We start from the raw sequence: 19,208 nt of genomic DNA on the forward strand, positions 1-19,208 counted from the left end.
TTGGTTTCATCTATTTTTATGTACAGTTTTTATAGGGTGCTTATAAGAACAAAAATTACAGCACACAAACACTTTTCTGAAAATGAATACTGTTCAATGATAAATTATAGACTTCTAATGTACTTAAGTAAAACCTAGCACCTAGTTCTCATTTATGAAAGATTAGCTATCAAATGGATATTTGTTTCTTCTCTATTGTTGTCTTATGATATGACTTATCCTATCCTTTGTCATTTCTTTCTCTAAATTAACCTCTGGAGAAATAAGATTCTACATTCTTCTTTGCAAAGGAGTTGCTGATGAATTAAGACCAAAGCATAATAATTATTAAGGGGTGTGGAGCATTATTTGCTGCTCTCGGATAACTGAGTAAGCCCAAAGAGGATGGTAGGGGAGTGGGAAAAGCCTTGCCTGAGAAAAAATACTTCATTCAAATGCTCCTGTAGCTTTTTTCCCGAATCCATTCAGTCTTCAAAGATAACGTCTTCATAGTCTTGAACAGCTTCAGGGTTCTGTGGAATTCGCCAAAATGGAGTCAGCTCTGTTGAGCATACACGATACTTGAGAACATTAATATAAATCTCAGAGCTCTCTACTGGGATTCCACTTAAAGGGACTGTCCTCAAGTATGGAATAGCACCAATCAGGTATTTCCATCTAAGACAAGACCACACATATTCAAGTGCAGGCACATTGCTGACTTTATAAAAATGGCATAGATTTGTTCTCTCCTCTCAACCGATTTGATTTGCATCTAAATGTTGAAATGAAATAAATCCTCCGTAGAGCAGCTAAATAAAGTAACAATATTTAAAATATTCAAGATAATTCGACTACAGAAAACTTCTCCGTCATCTCCCTCATCTGAAATCAGGATAAGATGTTTTAATGTAAGCAGAGAAAAAGCTCAATGCTTTGTTCCAAATTTTAATAAATTCAACTAGGCCTTATTAGGACATGAGTCGTTGCATAATTCCCTTAATCCTTGCCAGGAGTTACTCAGATAAACTACTGATTAGATTTTAAAACAATAATTACTTTCCTTTCTTGGATAAGGAAAATTGTGCCTCTCAAAGAGGAAAGTAAGTCAGGCTATAATATGGAAATGTGTTCATAGTTCAGTTGCATAAAAGATACAAATTAAGTCAAATGACTTTTGGGTGCTTTGTCTCTTTCTGTAACAGGTTTTTGCCAATAAACTGACTCTCTTCATATGGCTGTTTAATCTTGTTTTTTCCAAATAAACACTTACTTGCTAATTTGCTGTTTAGGAAGTTAGCCCTACATTCAGCACACTTTTCAAAGTCTTAAGACTAAGGGGAAATTTGTGGGTATATATCCCCCAGTTTTCAGTATGTCTTTTTATGGCCTGGAAAAATTATTTCCCCTTACTTTCATAATTTTAAGTGTATATTCCAGCAAATCGTTGATTCCTACATAGTCACTGAGTCATCACCAACACCTTAGGTATGTACAATTATCAAATAATGATAAACTAACTTTTATAGATAGCACCTACTTTGTGCCAGGCATTGTTCTAAGTGTCTTACATGCATCAGCGTATTTAATCCTCACAATGACCTTCTCTCCCCACACCTGTTTTACAAAGAAGGACACTGGCACAGAAAGGTTAAACGCCTTGCCCAAGGTCTGCTGGTGAGTGGCAGAGCCCAGCTCTTAGCCTCAGTCCCTCTCCACGAAGAAGGGCGTCTGTGATAGGCGATTTTATCTGGATCTTAAATTCCTTATCGTCAAGAATTGCTATTTCAGATGAAAATTATTCACCTGTTCTTATAAGACTAGTCTTAGGTCATTTTTAATACATTTTACCAGTTCATTTGATTTTTACTTAGTTCCCATTTATAATTCAAATACAGTATAAACCTATTTTATCCGTTAGTCTTCAGCATTTTAAGTATTGGAGGTAAACATAAAAGATTTGGTTTTGAATTTGATAAATTACACCAAAGATTCTCAGTAGCCAGCTCACTAACATCTTTTGATTTGGTAATCGTCACAGAACCAACTGCTGTCACTTCTGTGCAAAATCAATTTCCATAGTGCTTACACACTTTGTAAATCTGCCAACGTCAATGTGAATTTGAAAATAAGATCTATTTTAAATGATATCTATTGTATTATATGCATATATATAACTTCTTCCATAGAAAGTAGCAATATAAAATATATATGTGGAAAAATGAATTTCTGAGGCCAATTTTAGCTAAATATTTGACAAAGTAAAACTTCTGCCTAATGTTTTATACTTTGCCTAATGACCTTTAAAATTAGCTGGAATTAAAACCATATTTTTGCAATTGATATTATGTTCCCTTTGATAACATCCCAAGTATTAATTATTAACTTCAAGGAAGCCACACATCACAAAAGTCATTGCTTAGCCTTTCTCACCTTTGGATTTAAGATAAAGAGATGGAATAAACAGTCTTGTAATTGCTTATGGGAATAGTAATTTAAGGGGAATGCCTTGCGTAGGGTATATGATACCAGATCAACTTATTACAAATGGTTCCAGGAATCAGTCCAAAAACTTCAAAATGATGTGAATTGTTTTTTTTCTTTTGTGATATAAATTGTAATGAGATGTGTGTATTTTCTTTGCAAAATTTTCCAATCTTAAAAAATGCATTATGACCTTGTTTGTAAAGGCTGCTGTGTATAGGGCACTTTTAAAACTTAGTATTATCTTAAACCTTTAAACGCACTCACACAGAGTCCAGAATACTTGATCTTTCGGGGATATATTGTTAGACTTCAATTCACACGTGGAGCACTGGTTTTGCCGCTCATCTTTCCTTTTTATTGAGCTTCCTGCTCTATTTCTCTTCTTATTTATTTTAATCATAGCAGTAAAGGAATTATTTCTCACTTCCTCTCGCCCACCGCATACATGTTCCAAGACTGCAATGTAAGAATACAAAATCAGGAACGACTGCATGTTGACTTTGTGATAAAGGGGAAAAAACTGGTGTAACAGCCTGAGTGCTGCCTAAGTACCTGATACCTGCTTATTCATTTAAACTTCACGACAAGCTTCTCAGGTGTAGGTACCGACATCTTCCCCGTTTTACAGATGTAGAATGTGAGGCGCTGAGCCATTGAGGTCATGTAGCTACTAAATTGAATCCAAGCCAGGATTCAGACCTCTTGCATCATGGTTTGACAAAATCCAATCCTGTTTAAGCTAGACTCTCCACCTACTCTGAGCACAGCCCAGGGAGCAGAACATGGCTGCAGAAAATCACAGTCCTGCTGTGTGTCTCACTTCATAGTCACTAACTTCAAGAAACCCTTAATGCTCCTGGCATTTCCCTGCCCAGCGACTATGATATCTTCGCGGCTCTCAGGTCTCTGACATCCTCCCCCATCCTCACCCTCAGTAGATGGCCTTCCTTCCCATTTCATGGAGAAATAGGACAATCAGAAGAGAATGTCCTCCAGCTCCCCTTCCCCCCAGCTCCCCGGGTACCTTAAGAAAGTGAAAAGCAGCACCTCCTGCCCTCCAGGAGCTGGCCTGGTACTATCAGCTGTCCTTGTGTGTTTAGGAACTCAACCAGGCCTTGGTGTTCTGCTGGGTGTAAACCACCTCACAGAACATGAGAATCAGGCAAGGCTACTCTGACCATGATGAACCAAGACAAAAACTAGGTGTTTTGTTTCAGGGGGCAGCAAGTTAATACTCAGAGACTGAGATTGCCTTTGCCAATAATTTAACACAGGTTCACTGTGGGATTCATAATAGTTTCACAAGCCAATAGCCTACAGGATAATGTCTCTTAATAAGCCAATAAAAAAAAATAACATGCTCCAAACCAATGACAGATTAATCACACTATTGTTCCAGGCAAGGGGAGATAAAGGAATAAAGTCCAAATTTAATCCAGGTGTACCTTCTTATATGAGTTTGCACTCAGGAGAGACGGCTAAACCAACCAAGAGCTGACTTCCAGCTGCCGGCGCAAAATACGAGTCCCTTGTTGCTAGAGCACGTTGCTAGGGAACAACGTTGCCGGGGTTGGTGGGCAGGCTGATCTCCTTCATGGGCCACTGAGCAGACTGAGCAGTTTGTCACAGCTACTAATAAGGGAGTCATCCTTACTATGCTAGGAGCTAATGCCCCAAGGTCTTCGGACAGCTTATTAGGTCTGCAAGGAGTGCCTTGTTGCTTCTCCACGTGTTCCTGGTGCTAAGCCCCCGAACAGTGCTGGCCCAGCTGAGCTACCGAGTGCTTATCAATGACAACAGATGAGATGATGACATCCTGACACAACTTACTTCATTCTTATATCAAAACAACAACTTTTTTCTTTTGGTCTTAGTCATAAACAAGTGCATTCGAAATCATATTAAAGTAATACATAACACGAGGCCACTCCATCATCTTGTCTATACACAGACAGAACATGGGCGTTGTCCAAACCACAGAAATGACCAGACCCCACCCCAACCCCAATCCTGGCTAGTGTGCTTGACTACTAACACTTTACCAATTATAATTTTAGCCTCACTCCCTATAGATAAGATTTGAGATAAGCAATCATAGAGTTGTCCCTGCTTCCTAAGCAAACCCCAATCCAGAGTGAACCTCAACTTCTGTGGCCCCTCTGCAAAATCACCCAACCAAAAGCCAAATTCTATGATAGGTGCTTTCTAACACCCTGTTACTGAGATGCCCCCCTGTTCTCTATGGTGTGCATCCTTGATTGCTGCAATGAATAGCTACAGGTGTGCTCCTGGTGCTCTTAGGCTGGAGGGCAGTGACAATCTCCACCCATGTGCTTAAGAACCAACTACGGCCCTGTCAGTCAGGAAGAAGCCCTCCATTTGGGCACTGGGTACCATTTCCCCTCACCCACTCAAGGGCCTTGCTCTCAATTCTCCCTTCTCTGCATCATCGACTTTCCCTCTATTAAATCACTAGCACACTGATTGCAGCTAGGGGGACTCCTGAATCCTCTTCCCCTCCAGCTACTGCCCCAAGTCACTATCCTTTAAACCAAAACTCCTCAAAGATGCTCCATAGTTACTCTATACTTGCTGACTTCATCCTCTCCTTCCACTCTCTCTTGAACCCACTCCAATCAGGTCTTACCCAGCCTCCACTGAAACCTACAAACTGCCAAATTCAAAGGTCAAATTAAAATTGCTATTTTACTAGATCCATGAGCATCATTTGACACAATGGATCACTCCCTCTTTTTTGTTTTTACTATTTTTTTGAAAGATATAATTTCAAACGTACAGAAAAGCTGTAGGAGTAGTACAAGGAACTCCCTGACTTTTTCCCAGATTCACCAATTGTTTATATTTTGCTTCATTTGTTTCATCATTCATTCACTCTCTTTCCCACTATACACACATAAACACTTATTTTCTGAATGATTTGAGAGTAAGTGTCAGACAAGATGCCCCTTTACCCTTAAGTATTTTTGTATGCATTTCCTAAGATCAAAGATATTCTCTGACATAAGCACAGTACCATTCCTTATCAAAATCAGAAAACTTAACATCGATGCAATACTATTACCTAATCTAATATCCCTTCTCTACTCTAAAGTTATTTTTCCCTTTGTAAATAAGTAATTTCTTGGGAGATGTTTTGAAACTATGTAAACACCCTCTTCCTTATCAAGCCTTCACCCACTAAGTTTTAGCATCCATTGATGATTTTCTAACTCTATCATTTCTTCTGTATATATTGGTTGGCATTCTATTATAAGGAAGACATTTTCCTTCTTCTCCATTATTTTATTCATTTATTTATATTGGTAGGGACTCATGGGTTCTTATTTTATTCTGGGTTCTTGCAATGCCTTCCTAAGTGGTCTCCCACCCTTGCCACCAACAGAAATCTATTCTCAGCAGAACAGCAAGAGTGATCCTTTTAAACATAAAATGAAGCAAGTCACTCTTTTCAAAACCCTCAATGGCTAAGCTTAAGTACTTATAGTGCCATGAAAGGCCCTATGTGATCACCCCCCACTACTACTGCCACCGCTCACTTCTCTGATCTCACCTACTATGCTCCCTGCTTTCTCGCTCTATTTCAGCCATACTTGCCTTGAGCACACAGGCAGACTCCAGGCAGCCCTTTCATTTGCTGCACGCTCTGCCAGGAACATTCTCTGTACCTCCACAGCTTGCTCTTCACCTTCTTCAGGTCTTTGCTCAAATGTCACTTTTCGGTGAGCCTTTCTCTGATTCACCCTTTTTAAAATTGTAACCCAAACTCCCTGGCATTCTCTCTCTTCCCTACTTATTTTTCCCCACAGAACTTATTACTATCTGATGTAGTATATATTTTACTTATTTTATTTATTATCTATCTCTCCCCATTAGAATATAAACTCCATGAAGATACGGTTTTTTGCATCTTTTTTTTCATTCCTGTATCCCGGAACCTAGAAAAGTGTCCAGCTCATCATTTGTTGAAAAAATACCCTTTTCATCCAGGGGGTCATGAATAGTCTCAGGAAGTCCAGGAAGCCCCTGAAGTTGTGTATAGTACTGTGCTTGTGGCTCTAGGAGGGAGAATTTCCATCATCTTTATCAAATTTTCTAAAGGGCCCTTTTTTTACCTAAGGTAGGTTAAGAACAACTAGGCTAGAGCATTTTTAACTAGTCTGTCATAGTTATTTATTGCAATAATTGGCATGCTGAGATACAGGTTTCAACTTTCATCAAGGCTGGAATGGGTAAACAGACAAATAAAGGTCTTTCATTGCCTGATAAAGCAAGTAATGCTCAGATATGTCAGCAATATCAGTGACTTCACACCCCTTGCCCCAAATAGTATCTTCTCTGTTGTTGAATCCTGAAAAATATGGATGTCAAATACCATCTGGTTTGCATCTAAAGTGAATAGAAGGCAACTTTAAAAACAATTTTCCGGGGCTGGTCCCGTGGTCGAGTGGTTAAGCTCGAGCGCTCCGCTTCGATGGCCCAGGGTTTTGCCAGTTTGGATCCTGGGCGCGGACATAGCACTGCTCATCGAGCCATGCTGAGGCAGCATCCCACATGCCACAACTAGAAGGACCCACAACTAAAAATATGTAACTATGTAGCAGGGGACTTTGGAGAGAAAAAGGAAAAATAAAATCTTTAAAAAAATAAATAAAAAATAAAAACAATTTTCCATCTCAAGCTGGTCTAAAAATTACACTTAAGACACTACGTGTACAGCAACCAGGAGAATGTGCCTCTCAGATCGCTAACTTCTAGGAATCTAATCGACCATCAGCCCCAGTCACTGTACCCTGAGATCCATCTCTTCATTCACATGGAAGGCATGCTTCCTGCAAGGCTGCTATCAGCCAATGACTTAACACAGCGGGGACAGCAAGCCAGGCCCATGCCTGGGAGAGAGGGGACTCTCACAGGTGATTCTAGCTCAAAGCCTCGCCAAGCTCAGAACTGGATTTCAGTCTAAAGTTCTTTCCTTACCTAGCCTTTCTTCCTTCTCGCTCTCTTCCACCTGGAATCAGACCTGCATCCCCGGTCTGAGGGCTCTCACAGCCTGCCAGCTCCTTCCTCACTTTCACTTCTTCCTCTTGGTGTCTGCCACTTGGAGGATCCAGACTAACATAGCAGGTCCTTCAGGATGTAGGTCTATAGGTTAGAAACATTGAAATTACTAGAGCTATTGTTAAAGTAATGAGACTTTCTGGATTTTCTGATATTGTTTCTTTTCTAGATCTATTGTCTGAACTCTGGATCACGTCGTGACTAATCTCACTGGATTCTTTAATCTGTTCATCCAAGGGTGAAGAGGATCTCTGAATTGTTTGGACCAACACGCCTATATTGAATACCTTGCATTTTAACATTGAGAGCCCATTTTTAACATTCATCATGCTAATTAACAAATCACTAGCGTCACGTTTTGACATTCAATATGCCGATAAGCAAAGCACTGATTTTTGATCAAAATGACAATAGCAGAAAGTCTTGTGGCAGCTACTTTTGCAGTGTAGCCCTTCCTGATGTAAGATGCTCACTCCAGGACTCTTGATAACACATCAGATGACCACCCCTTAAATTAAAGCTTAAATTAATTGACAAATACTTAATATCAGACAAATACACTGAAATACTTCAAAGCAAATGACAGCCTTTATAGCAGATCGTCTATCCCAATGACATTTAGAAAATGGTCACCACAGATTTGAGAGGAGAGGAATGGGGTTTAAAAATTCTATCAAAGTAACTTGAGTGAAATCCAAGTGCTATGATCGCAAAAAGAAACACAACGTATTTAGGGAATGAATAGAGGAAGAAGCACGTGCGGATGAAGGAAACAAAAGTTTCGTGTCAGTCAGTTAAATTTGAGGTGCATGGTTAAAGATATTTTGGGTGATTAGTATATTGAGAAGGAGATCTGATCGGTGGTTACCAGGGAAAAGGGGGGGTGGGGGGAGGGTATGGAGGGGGAAGTGGTGTACCCACAACATGACTAACAAAAATGTACAACTGAAATCTCACAAGCTTGTAATCTATCATAACATTAATAAAAAAAAAAAAAAGATATTTTGGGTGACACTCAGTATCCAACCCTATTACTTTGGAGCGATTCCCCGCTATGTATAGTGTTGCAAGGAACAGAATGTGCTGCCTTCCTCTGTGGAAGCCAAAGCTCATGGGGCAGGCTCCTCCTTCTCTCTGCCTCATGGCAGCCAAGAACAGTGGCAAGCATGTAGTGGTGGTGTGTCAGTGGCAGCGCCCTAAGAAGGCACTGAGGCAAGACCTTGGCTTTGGTGCCTGCTGCCTCCATTGATTCAAGTTTTCTGTCAATTCTGTGGGCTTTCCAATCTCCTTAAATTAGCCAAAATTGATCTCCACGCTTGTAACCAATAATTCTGATTGACACCCAATTAACATGTCTATTTATAAGTGTGTATATATTAGCCCATCAACAAGACTTTAAGCAAATGGAGGGCTGTGGTCATGTCTTTTGTTTATTTTGTATAGACTCAAATCTCTTTCTCACTCAGTTCAGGGCTCTTTCTCCATGTAGGTTTAAGCAGTGCTTGATTTCCATTACCAAATGATCGACAAAAAAGTTTCCAAATATAATTTGAATGAGGAAAACAAAGTCACAGAGTCCACCATGTTAGCACTTCATTGGCTCTGAAACTTGACCACTGCTTTTTACTAATTTGTAATCAGAGGTATTATTCTTCCCTTTTTCTTTAAATTTTTTTTAAAGATTGTCACCTGAGCTAACAACTGTTGCCAATCTTTTTTTTTTTAATTGCTTTTTCTCCCCCAATCCTCCCAGTACATAGTTGTATATTTTAGTTGTGGGTCCTTCTAGTTGTGCCATGTGGGACGCCGCCCCAGCATGGCCTGATGAGCAGTGCCATGTCTGCGCCCAGGATCTGAACTGGTGAATCCCTGGGCCACAGAAGCAGAGCACACAAGCTTAACCACTCGGCCACAGGGCCGGCTATCCTTCCCTCTTAATTCCAGGTCAGTTACACCTTAGACAAGCTAATAGGCAGGTTCAATTACTGATTCAAGAAGACCACTGTTATATTACGTGTAGGTTACCTCTAAGCAAAGAATGAGAGAGAAAAGGGAAGGCAGCCTTCTTCTATCTGTAGAAATTATATTGTTAGATATGCTAGGTATCACTTTGTAACGACTCACCTTTTAATAACACTTTACAAAGCATTTTCAACAAACACCATTTAGTCTTATAACAAAAGTTTGAGGCAAGAAGAGCAATTATTATCCTCACTCTGCCAATGGAAAAACAGAGGCTCTTGGGGCAAGCCCGGTCGTGCAGCCATTAAGTGCACACATTCTGCTTTGGCAGCCCGGGGTTCGCTGGTTTGGATTCCAGGTGTGGACGTGGCACCGCTTGGTGTGCCATGCTGTGGTAGGCATCCCACATATAAAGTAGAGGACGACGGGCACGGATGTTAGCTCAGGGCCAGTCTTCCTCAGCAAAAAGAGGGAGATTGGCAGCAGTTAGCTCAGGGCTAATCTTCCTCAAAAAGAAAGAAAAAAGAAAAAGAAAAACAGAGGCTCAGAAAAGTTAAACGAACCGACCAAGGTCACCTAAACACAAAGGGGCAAAATCAAGACTCAAACTATCAAACAGAAGTTCATGTTGCTAAGCAATGTGAAATGACAAATTGGGAAAATATTTGCAACTTATACCATAGTTAGTTATTATGCCTAAGATATAGAAAGCACCTAAAAACCAAGAAGAAAGAGACCATCAATACAATAAGAAACCAAGGAAAATACATTCATGAAAAGTTCACAGAAAAACAGATGCAAATGACCCTTAAACTTATGAAAAGATACTCAACATAGCTCAATTATGACAGATTTTAAATTTAAATTAGTCTAAGATGTTAGATTGGCAAAAATCCAAAAGTTTGACACCATTAATGGCATTGAGGTTCTGAGGAAAAAGGTACTCTGATAAATTGCCAATGAAAGGAAAAGTGGTACAACCCCCATGGAGGGGATTTTAGCAATCTCTAGCAAAATTATACACACATTTACCTGTCAAGCCATCAATCCCATTTGTAGGAATCTATGGCAAAGATATACTTGCAGAAATAAAAAATAACTTATGCACAAAGCTATTTGTTATCACACTGTGAAAGCAAGAGACTGGAAACAATCCAGGGACTGACTGAATAAACTATAATATAATCATTCAGTATTAGACAGCTGTGAAAAGGAATGAGGAAGAAATTTGTATGCTGACACAGGATTGTGTCAGCCAAGGAGGCGTGCTGCTTGCAACTTCCTTGCAAAAATAACTTGCTGTCCAGCTGCAAGGAGTGCACCTTTACTGATACTTTTTGTTTTTCATGTGGATTGAAATTACCATCAGGGGTCACTTGCTTTCAGTCTGAAGAACTTCCCTGTAAAGTAAGTCTACTAGCAGCAAGTTCTCAGTTTTGTTTATTTGGGAATGTCTTTATTTCACCCTCATTATTGAAAGATAGCTTTGCCAGATATGGGATTCTTTGTTGAGAGGTTTTTAATCTGAACACTTATGAATATGTTATCCCACAGACTTCTGGCTTCCATTTGTTTCTGCCGAGAAATCAGCTGTTAATCTTCCTGAGGTTCTCTTCTAAGTGATCAGTCATTTTCTTCTTGCTGCTTTCAAGCTTTTCTTCTTGTCTTCTCTTTCAGCATTTTTACTACAATGTGTCTGTTTGTGGATTTCTTTGTGTTTATGCTACTTGGAGTTTGTTGAGCTTCCTGGATGTGGAGGTTATTGCTTTTTCAATAAATCTGTGAAGTTTTCAGCCATTATTTCTTTGAATATTTTTTCTGCTCCTTTCCCCCGTCCTTCTGGTACTCCTACTATTTGTATGTTGGTGTGCTTAATGGTGTCATACATTTCTCTGAGGTTCTACTCATTTTTCTTCATTTTTTTGTCTCTGTTCTTTGGGTTGTATGATTTCTGTCAATCGAGCTGGAGGTTTGCGAATTCTTTCTTCTCTGTAAGTTCAAATCTACTGTTGAATCCCTCTACTGAATTTTCCATGTTACTGTACTTTTCAACTCCAGGATTTCCTTTTTATGTAATAATTTTTTTACCCCATATTGATATTCCTTATTTGATGTGATTGTCATCATACATCCCCTTACTTCTTTAATCATGATTTTCTGTAGTTCTTTGAAAATATTTATACTGGCTACTTTGAAAGCTTTGTCTGTTAAATCCAACATCTGGTCACTCTCATGGGCAGTTTCTGTTGCCTACTTTTTTTTTTTCCAGTCATACTTTCCTGTTTCTTTACATTTCTTATGATTTTTTGTTGGAAACTGCACATTTTAGACACTATATTATAGCAATTCTGGGTACTGCCCCCCACCTCTGGGATTTGTTATTCTTATTTGCCTGTTTGTTAGTTTAGTGACCGCTGGATTATTTTAGTGGAACCATCCCCCCTCAGCCTACAGAGTTAACCCTCTGATATTTCTCCTCAGGACATGCAGCCTTGGGTATGCCCACATCCATCCTGGGATGACAATGATTTGGGCAGGACTCTCTTTTTCTCCTTCCCTGACTACAGCCAGCTATTAAGCTCTTCTAATTGCCAGGCTGTTGCTCTATTTTCTTTTTTCAACAATGTCTCGGGGCATAAATTGTTCCAGAGACTAAAGCAATCAAATTTGAGTTCCTTTGAAGAAATAGTTCCTCAGGTTAGTGTTTGAGTTTTGTTCTGACCTCAGGTAGGCTCCTCTCAATTGTCTCTTGCCCCTTGGTTCTCTTAGAAAAACTAGCTGCTGACAATTTAGCCTATATGTCCAATGATTCTACCAATCTCCTCCCAATCCCCTTTCACCATCATCTCCATTCATTTTGAGAGTGCCCTTAAGCTTGAATGTCTTCACATTCTGTTGTAAGTGAAGTCAGTCTGTTGGAAGAGATTGAGGTATGTTTTAGCCCTGCTTTTCTCCCCAGGCAAAATCTCTGAGCCAAGGCACTGGACCTAGAGAGCTATGGACAATGGCACGTTACCCTCTCAGTGATACCACCAATTTAGGTGCTGGGGACTTGGGGAGGAAAGCAGTGACCTTGAAGCTGGGTACCTGAGGGTTACTGTAAATATTCAATAAGAACATGATTACCCTTCAACCTTGCTCTCAACACAGACACAGATGAAAAGAAGTTAATCTTGTTAATTTGCTGTTTTCTTGTTTAACCTGAGGGGTGACTCAAGGGTCACAAGGATTTATGGGCTTGTTTTGCAGAAGAAAAATAATGCTTTTAAGGAAGTTACTGATCACTAGATAACCAGACCCAGTTGCTGCTCTCCATGCCCAAAAGTCTGATTGCCCAAGGGCTTATCTGGAGTGAAAGAAACATGGACTTCCCATTTGTTTCTCTGAAATTCCTCCTCCCAAGCCCCTTAGCTCTATAAAGACCCCCTGCTTTCTTCTTTCATTAAGGCAGATTTGAGACAACCTATCCTCCCACCTTCTCATTTTGGCCAACTCAAATAAAATTTTTTCTATCTCCATGCACTATGCCTCAGTGATTAGCTTACTGTACACTGAGCACACAAACTTGAGATTAAGAGGTTTGATATCAACCTCAGGTCTTTTTGGCTGGCCTCTCTCAGCATGGAACCACCACATTAGCCAGGGCAAGGGCAATCAGGGTCCTAGTAGTATTCTTGTTAGGGCATGGCCAAACTAAAGGCTCCATCCTACCTCTTAGTCACACTTGCCTAGAATTTAGCCTCAACAACCAGTAGCTAGGGACAGGATGGGAAACACTAACATGCTAGCCCTACCTGGAAGACAGCCCTCTGACTGTGAGCTGGGAAGAGAGGGAGCCCTGGGTTACTGGTTGCACAAGTCTGCAGTGAAGGCTCAGTCTCACTGATTTGGGAGGGGGAAGGGAGGAAGCAGGTCTCAGTTCACATACCACAAACTCTCACTGTTTCTACTGAATTTTAATAGAGTTTTTGAATAAATGTTTCTTCTTTTGCTAAATGTCCTTAGGACCATTTCCAGAGCTTTAAATGATCATTTTTTGATCATTTTAACCAGTTTTTCTGGGGAATGGGCCCATGGAGTTCCTTATGCTGTCATTCTGGAAGTTCCTCTAAAACTAATTTTAAGAAAGTGTCACCTATGGAAGGAAGGAATTAATATACTTCTGAATATAATTTTGACTTTGGAACCCATGTAAGTGATTTACATAACTAAAAAACAAAAAATAAATACCTAAAAATAAATAAACAAAGCAATCTAATTGTATATCAGGTTGGTGGCATAACAACACAGAAAAAATCATTCTTAAGTAACCCAAAAACACAGTATTTTGACTGTACATACCTAGTAGGATATATCTAATGGTGTGCTGGGGTTAGTTTACTGCAGCTAAATCAAACAAATTATGTTAATGTCATTAGGAATCAAGATTTTTGATATAGTGACATTTGATATAAAATCAAATAAATTAAGTAAAAACTCTATAATTTTACACTTGAATTGGAAATATCAGTATGAATTTGTAATTTATTTTACCTTAAAATATATATATTTCTTAGCTCTGTCCACCAAAAAGGCTTAGAACAAGCCTCGAGATCTAACTCCCATGTGATAGGAAATGCAGGGGATAGAGGAACTGGTTAAATGATACCATGAAGATGCAATCAGCTAAGTCCAGAATCTGGGAAATTCTAGAGGACAAATGACCTAATTTCTTCCACAAATAAATGGCAAGAAAAAGGAGGCAAAAGAAACCATTAACATTTAAAAGAAACTTTAAAGAATTATACCAAATGCAATGTGTAAACATTTTTTGGATCCTAATTCAAACAAACCAAGTACATATGACATACTCCAGGAGTAATCACAGAAATTTGAACATTAAGCAGTAATTCAATGATAGTAATAAGTAATTGGATGTTATAACAAATCAGGTTCTATTAAAGAATTATTAACTTTTTCAGGTGAGACGATAATATTGTAGTTTTTTTAAGAGAGCTTTTTAAGTTTTTAATTTTATATTTTGATTTTCTGACTTGAACAAGTAAGCTTCAAAAAATTATGAGATGAACAGGAAAATTTGAACTGTGACTGGATATTTGATGATATTATGAAATTATTGTCTTTTGATGGTAATAATATTATGGTTGTACTTTTTAAAGTCCTTATCTTTTATATTTATATACTGAACTGCCCACTATCGTTATGTAATGGTGAGATTTTTTTTTTTTTTTAAAAGAAAAGATCCTTAAATGCTTCCAGAAGTGTGTATGGATAAAATGACATTGTGTCTGGAATTTGCTTTAAAATAATCCAGGGTTTTATTGTTGCTTTTGGAGGGGCAGAGGTTATAGGTGAAACGAGATGGACCAGCTATTACTAACTGTTGAAGGTGAGTGATCATTATACACAAAGGTTCATTAAACGTTTTCTCAACTTTCATGTACATTTAAAATTTCCCATTATGGAAAATTTTTAAAATGAACAAAACGTTCTACCCACTGTTCTCTAAAGATGGAATAACCTCTAAGAAGAGGAGTTGTAGGAAGCCTTGATGGGTGGGAAGAACAAGCCAGGAACCTCTGGAGAGGGCAGGTCTATGGAGGGTACTGCTGTGGGGGACCTCTAGCGGAGTTGTGATCAAGACCTAGCTGTAGAATGTGTCTTCTTGAGCTCCTCTTAGCCAGGCAAGTGTCAGATAAACCAGGTTCAAGTTCCAGTGTATAATACTTTGCTAAATCAGACCCCACATGACCAAATCCACCTCATTTTTCCACTTCCGTAACATTAGTCTGTCTCAGCCATCCTACAACACCCAGCTCAAGTCCCACCTCTTCTTATCTCATGGCTAGTAATAGCCCTTCTTCCATATATTTTTTTTCTTTTTCCTGTGAGGAAGATTGGCCCTGAGCTAACATCTCTTGCCAATCTTCCTCTTCTTGCTTGAAGAATATTGTCGCTGAGCTAATACCTGTGCCAATCTTCCTCTATTTATGTGGGCCCTGGGCACAGCATGGTTTGATGAGCAGTGCTAGGTCCGCGCAGGATTTGACCTGCCAACCCTGGGGCCACCACAGCAGGGCACGTGAACTTAACCACTGCCACCAGGCCAGCCCCAGCTTTCTTACATATTCTTATCACTCATTTTGTCTTCTCATTTGTTCCCTCATGTTGTTACTTGACTGTTTCCTGATACATCTTTTCCCAACCTCAGTCGTGCTCCTAAAACCAGGGGCCATTACATATTTTAAAATTTGTCTCTGCATAACAATAATACTATCCACAAAGTTGGAGCTCAATTAATACTTGAATAAGTAAAGGCTTTGAAGAGGCCAAAGAGTAAATTATGGTTTATTGAGCAAAGCGGTCAGGGTGGGGTGGGGTGAGGGGCAACGGTTCCTGATTTCTCTCTCGTGGGAGTTTCAAAAACCCCACAGACACGGCACTTCTATTCCTGTTATGAAGCTGCTGGATATTTCGACCACCTCGAGTACATCGAGCAAAAATCAGTGCATCTGGCACTGCACAGAACCTTGAAATATCTTTTTAAAAGTTGGAATATAAACCGAATGTGTCTTTTCCCCTTATGGTTGCAATCACCACGTGCAGTTTCCGCACACAGCAGCCCGGGCTTTTCACTCGCACGTCCAGCAGGCTATGCTGTGTAAGAGAACACACCTGCAATGCTGGTGTGAGTCCAGCACAGGCAGCTTCAGATTTTAAGCAAATATTCCGGGTATCCCCAGAAGAGTAAAGTGGAATAGAAAGAGCGGAGACTCGTGATCTCTAGTAGAGCTGCTATGAACTCTGATTCAAAGGCACATTGCTTTTTCCTCTTAAGGCACTGCAAGCTTAAACTTTTAGATTTAGCGACTGAAAGAGATTCATCCCAACGAAAGAATAGAAATTACAAAAACATACGCAGGAGCAAAGCATCAAGGAGAATATTTTTGTTTAAAAACATCACACGGAAAACAAAAAGCGGAGCAGTAAATGTTTTCACTTCGGGCGCTCTGGTCCTCACCGGTTCCTGTCACCATCTTACCCAGAGAACTGGTGCGGGAGAGGGAGCCACCGCAGGCTGGGGACGGTGCCTCCAGCCGGCCCGAGCCTCCCCACGCGGCCTGGCCGGCTGGGCGCCACCGAGCGCGGACCTCCGGCGCGTCCTAGAGCGGCCGCGCGCGGACACGGCCGGCGGCGCACTTCCGCCTGCGCCCGTCGCTGCCCCGTGGCCGGCTGCGCCTCCCTCGGCTCCTGCCGGGGGCCTCGGGGAGCTGGTGAGTGGGGCAGGGCGCGCCGGCGGGGGCGGGCCAGGGGCTGCGCCGCCGCGGCCTCCCCCGCGTCGCCGTCGGGGCTGAGCCGCTCGGGCGGGCGGTTCCTCCCGGCTCGCGGGCGGGGCCAGAGCCGAGGACCCAGGCCCGGGGAGCACGGGGGACCGAGGGCGCGCCGCGTCCCCTCCTCGGGGCGGGAGCCTCCGGCGCCCGGCGCTCCTGCCGCCGCCGCGTCTCCCTTTGGGAGCCTGACCCTGACTTGGAGGAGGGCCTGGGTTCGCTGGTGATGGGAGACCTGGCTTCTGGCCCTGACTCTGCCTTGGCCGCCCACTCTATTTCTGCTTTCACGGTTCTTTCATCTGTAAAATTGAGGGTGGCAGTAACTGCTCTGCCTACACCACAGGGTGATCCCAGGGTTGGCACTCCTTGCCGGAAAAGGGGTTCTCAACCCGCTGCCTTTAGAATCGTTTGGCAAGCCTTCCAGTTGCTGAGGCCGAGAGTCACCAGGTGATTGTGATATGCAGCCAGGACTGAGAGGCGCTGGCCCAGTGTCAAGAGACAGTACTGTGGTCGTGTGCTGGGTTCTCGCCCAGAATATGCACTTCCTCCAAGGTGGATCATAGTCATGAGAAAGCAAGCGGCTGGGGGTTTTTGTCTAAGAAGAAAGGGACCAAATGTAGTTTGGTCACTTTTAATTTCTAGTGTCTAAAGGGGTGTATGTCGATGAAATTGACCCATTGATTAAATACTGATTACTTGCCAACCTAGTGGAATGGTTTTGATTATTTGGCTTCCTTTTAAACGTTTTGTATGGGAAACTTTCAAACATATGCAAAAATGGATAGTGTACCATTTTTCATGATCAATCTTTTTATCTGTTACCCTCACGGCCACTGGATTATTTTAAAGCAAATCCGATTGTACCATTTCATCCGTTAAATACTTGTTTATGTTTATAAAACACAACTCCTTTTTAAAACAAAGCCATTATTAATATAATAAGCATTTAATGTTATCATCTATCCAGTCAGCGTTTACATTTCCCCAGTTGTCTTCCCGCCCCCCCCCCCCCCCATTATCAGTTTGTCCAAATCAGGATCCAAACAAACTACACATGTTACATTTAGTTGAGGTCTCTTTTAATCTCTTTATCCCCTCCTTCTTTGTTTTGCTTTTCTCCTTGTTTTTTACTTGTTGAAGAAACCAAGTCATTTGTCCTGTAAAGTTTCCTACATGCTGGATTTTTGTTTTTCCATCCTGGTGATGTCCTTTAATAAACTGGTATTGAGATTGCAGCCTTTTTCAGATTCAGGTTCACTTTTTGGCAAGAAATCTCATAGCATTACTGTGTATTTCATTTGCATCACATTATGCGTTAGATAAGGTCTTGTCTCTCTTTGTGGTGTTAAGATTGATCAGTGAGCCTTTTCAGTACAAATTGCACCGCAGGGTAACTAAATAATTGAGTGGGAAATTACACAAGGATGCCAGCTAATAACTGCAGAAGGAATGAAAGAACATCACCTTTTGGAAACCCCCAATGAAATAATGGATCCTGACAATGATCATTAGCGGCTGTTAACATCAGAAAAAGACAGCCAGACAGCATGCTTCTTGATGGAGGTACCCAATACCACTTAGCAGGTGTTCTTGGATGATGGGTGGGGGATATAGATGAAAAAAGATTAGCCGTGAGTTGATAATTGTTGAAGCTAGATGATATGTATGTGGCAATGCATGATGCTAATCTCTCTACTTTTGTATGTGCTTGAAATTTTTCATAGTAAAAAGTTTTTTAGAAAGATTGCTTGGTTGACTGGTGTGTTCGGGTCAGCCTGATCCATCCATTAGAGTTCTCTGTTAGCCTTTCACTAAGTGGTTCTCAAATCTGACTGCATGTTAGAATCAGGGAAATAATTTCTTCTTTTAATACTAAAACATATGTCTCACTAGCAGAATTTAATTTTTCTGGGATGGAGCCCAATCACTGATATGTTTTAAAAGCTCTTCAGGTGATTCTAATATGCTCCAGGGTTAGGTACCACTGGCCCAGATCCATTATTTGTTAGGGATTGCAAAGTGATTATATTTTATTCTTCCTTCTGCATTTATTAACTTTTAATGTTTTTAAGTTTCTACATTGTTTATTCTCACCTCTCTTGCAAACTGCAGTCCAGCAGGAAAGCCTCTGCAAATTAAACAACTGAATTATCAGAGGAAGGCTTGATCTTGGAAGTAAAAATGTGGAGTAGCCCATGAAGGCACACTGGCAATAACCTCAAAGCTTGTGCTTGGGGTGGAGACATACCACCTGTGTGTGTGAGGTGTGTGCATGAGGAGGGTGGGGAGCTGACTGTGTCCCCAAATGGAAAGAAAGATTAGGTGATGTGTAATTAGAAAAGCATGTTCAGCCTTATGACATATTTTTTAAAA

General features: G+C 40.8%; 1 protein-coding gene and 1 long non-coding RNA gene across 3 annotated transcripts in view; one reads left to right on the plus strand and one right to left on the minus strand.

Moving 5' to 3' along the window:
- Positions 1-16,753, minus strand: LOC111774748 (uncharacterized). The gene is made up of 3 exons (XR_002809965.2): positions 16,550-16,753; positions 7,465-7,629; positions 1-2,922 (listed from the first exon to the last, which is right to left on the minus strand). It is a non-coding gene; the product is annotated as an uncharacterized lncRNA (long non-coding RNA).
- The window catches only part of ELAC1 (elaC ribonuclease Z 1), a 15,402-nt gene continuing 12,747 nt past the window's right edge, over positions 16,554-19,208 (plus strand). Inside the window, exon 1 of one of the 2 annotated variants that reach the window (XM_023647821.2) lies at positions 16,554-16,781. The gene's annotated coding sequence lies outside the window, so the exon portion shown is untranslated. The remainder of the gene's footprint in view (positions 16,782-19,208) is intronic. The other variant, XM_023647822.2, reaches the window with a different exon arrangement.

Source organism: Equus caballus, chromosome 8, assembly GCF_041296265.1.
Source record: "Equus caballus isolate H_3958 breed thoroughbred chromosome 8, TB-T2T, whole genome shotgun sequence".
In the NCBI taxonomy this organism is placed as follows: domain Eukaryota; kingdom Metazoa; phylum Chordata; class Mammalia; order Perissodactyla; family Equidae; genus Equus; species Equus caballus.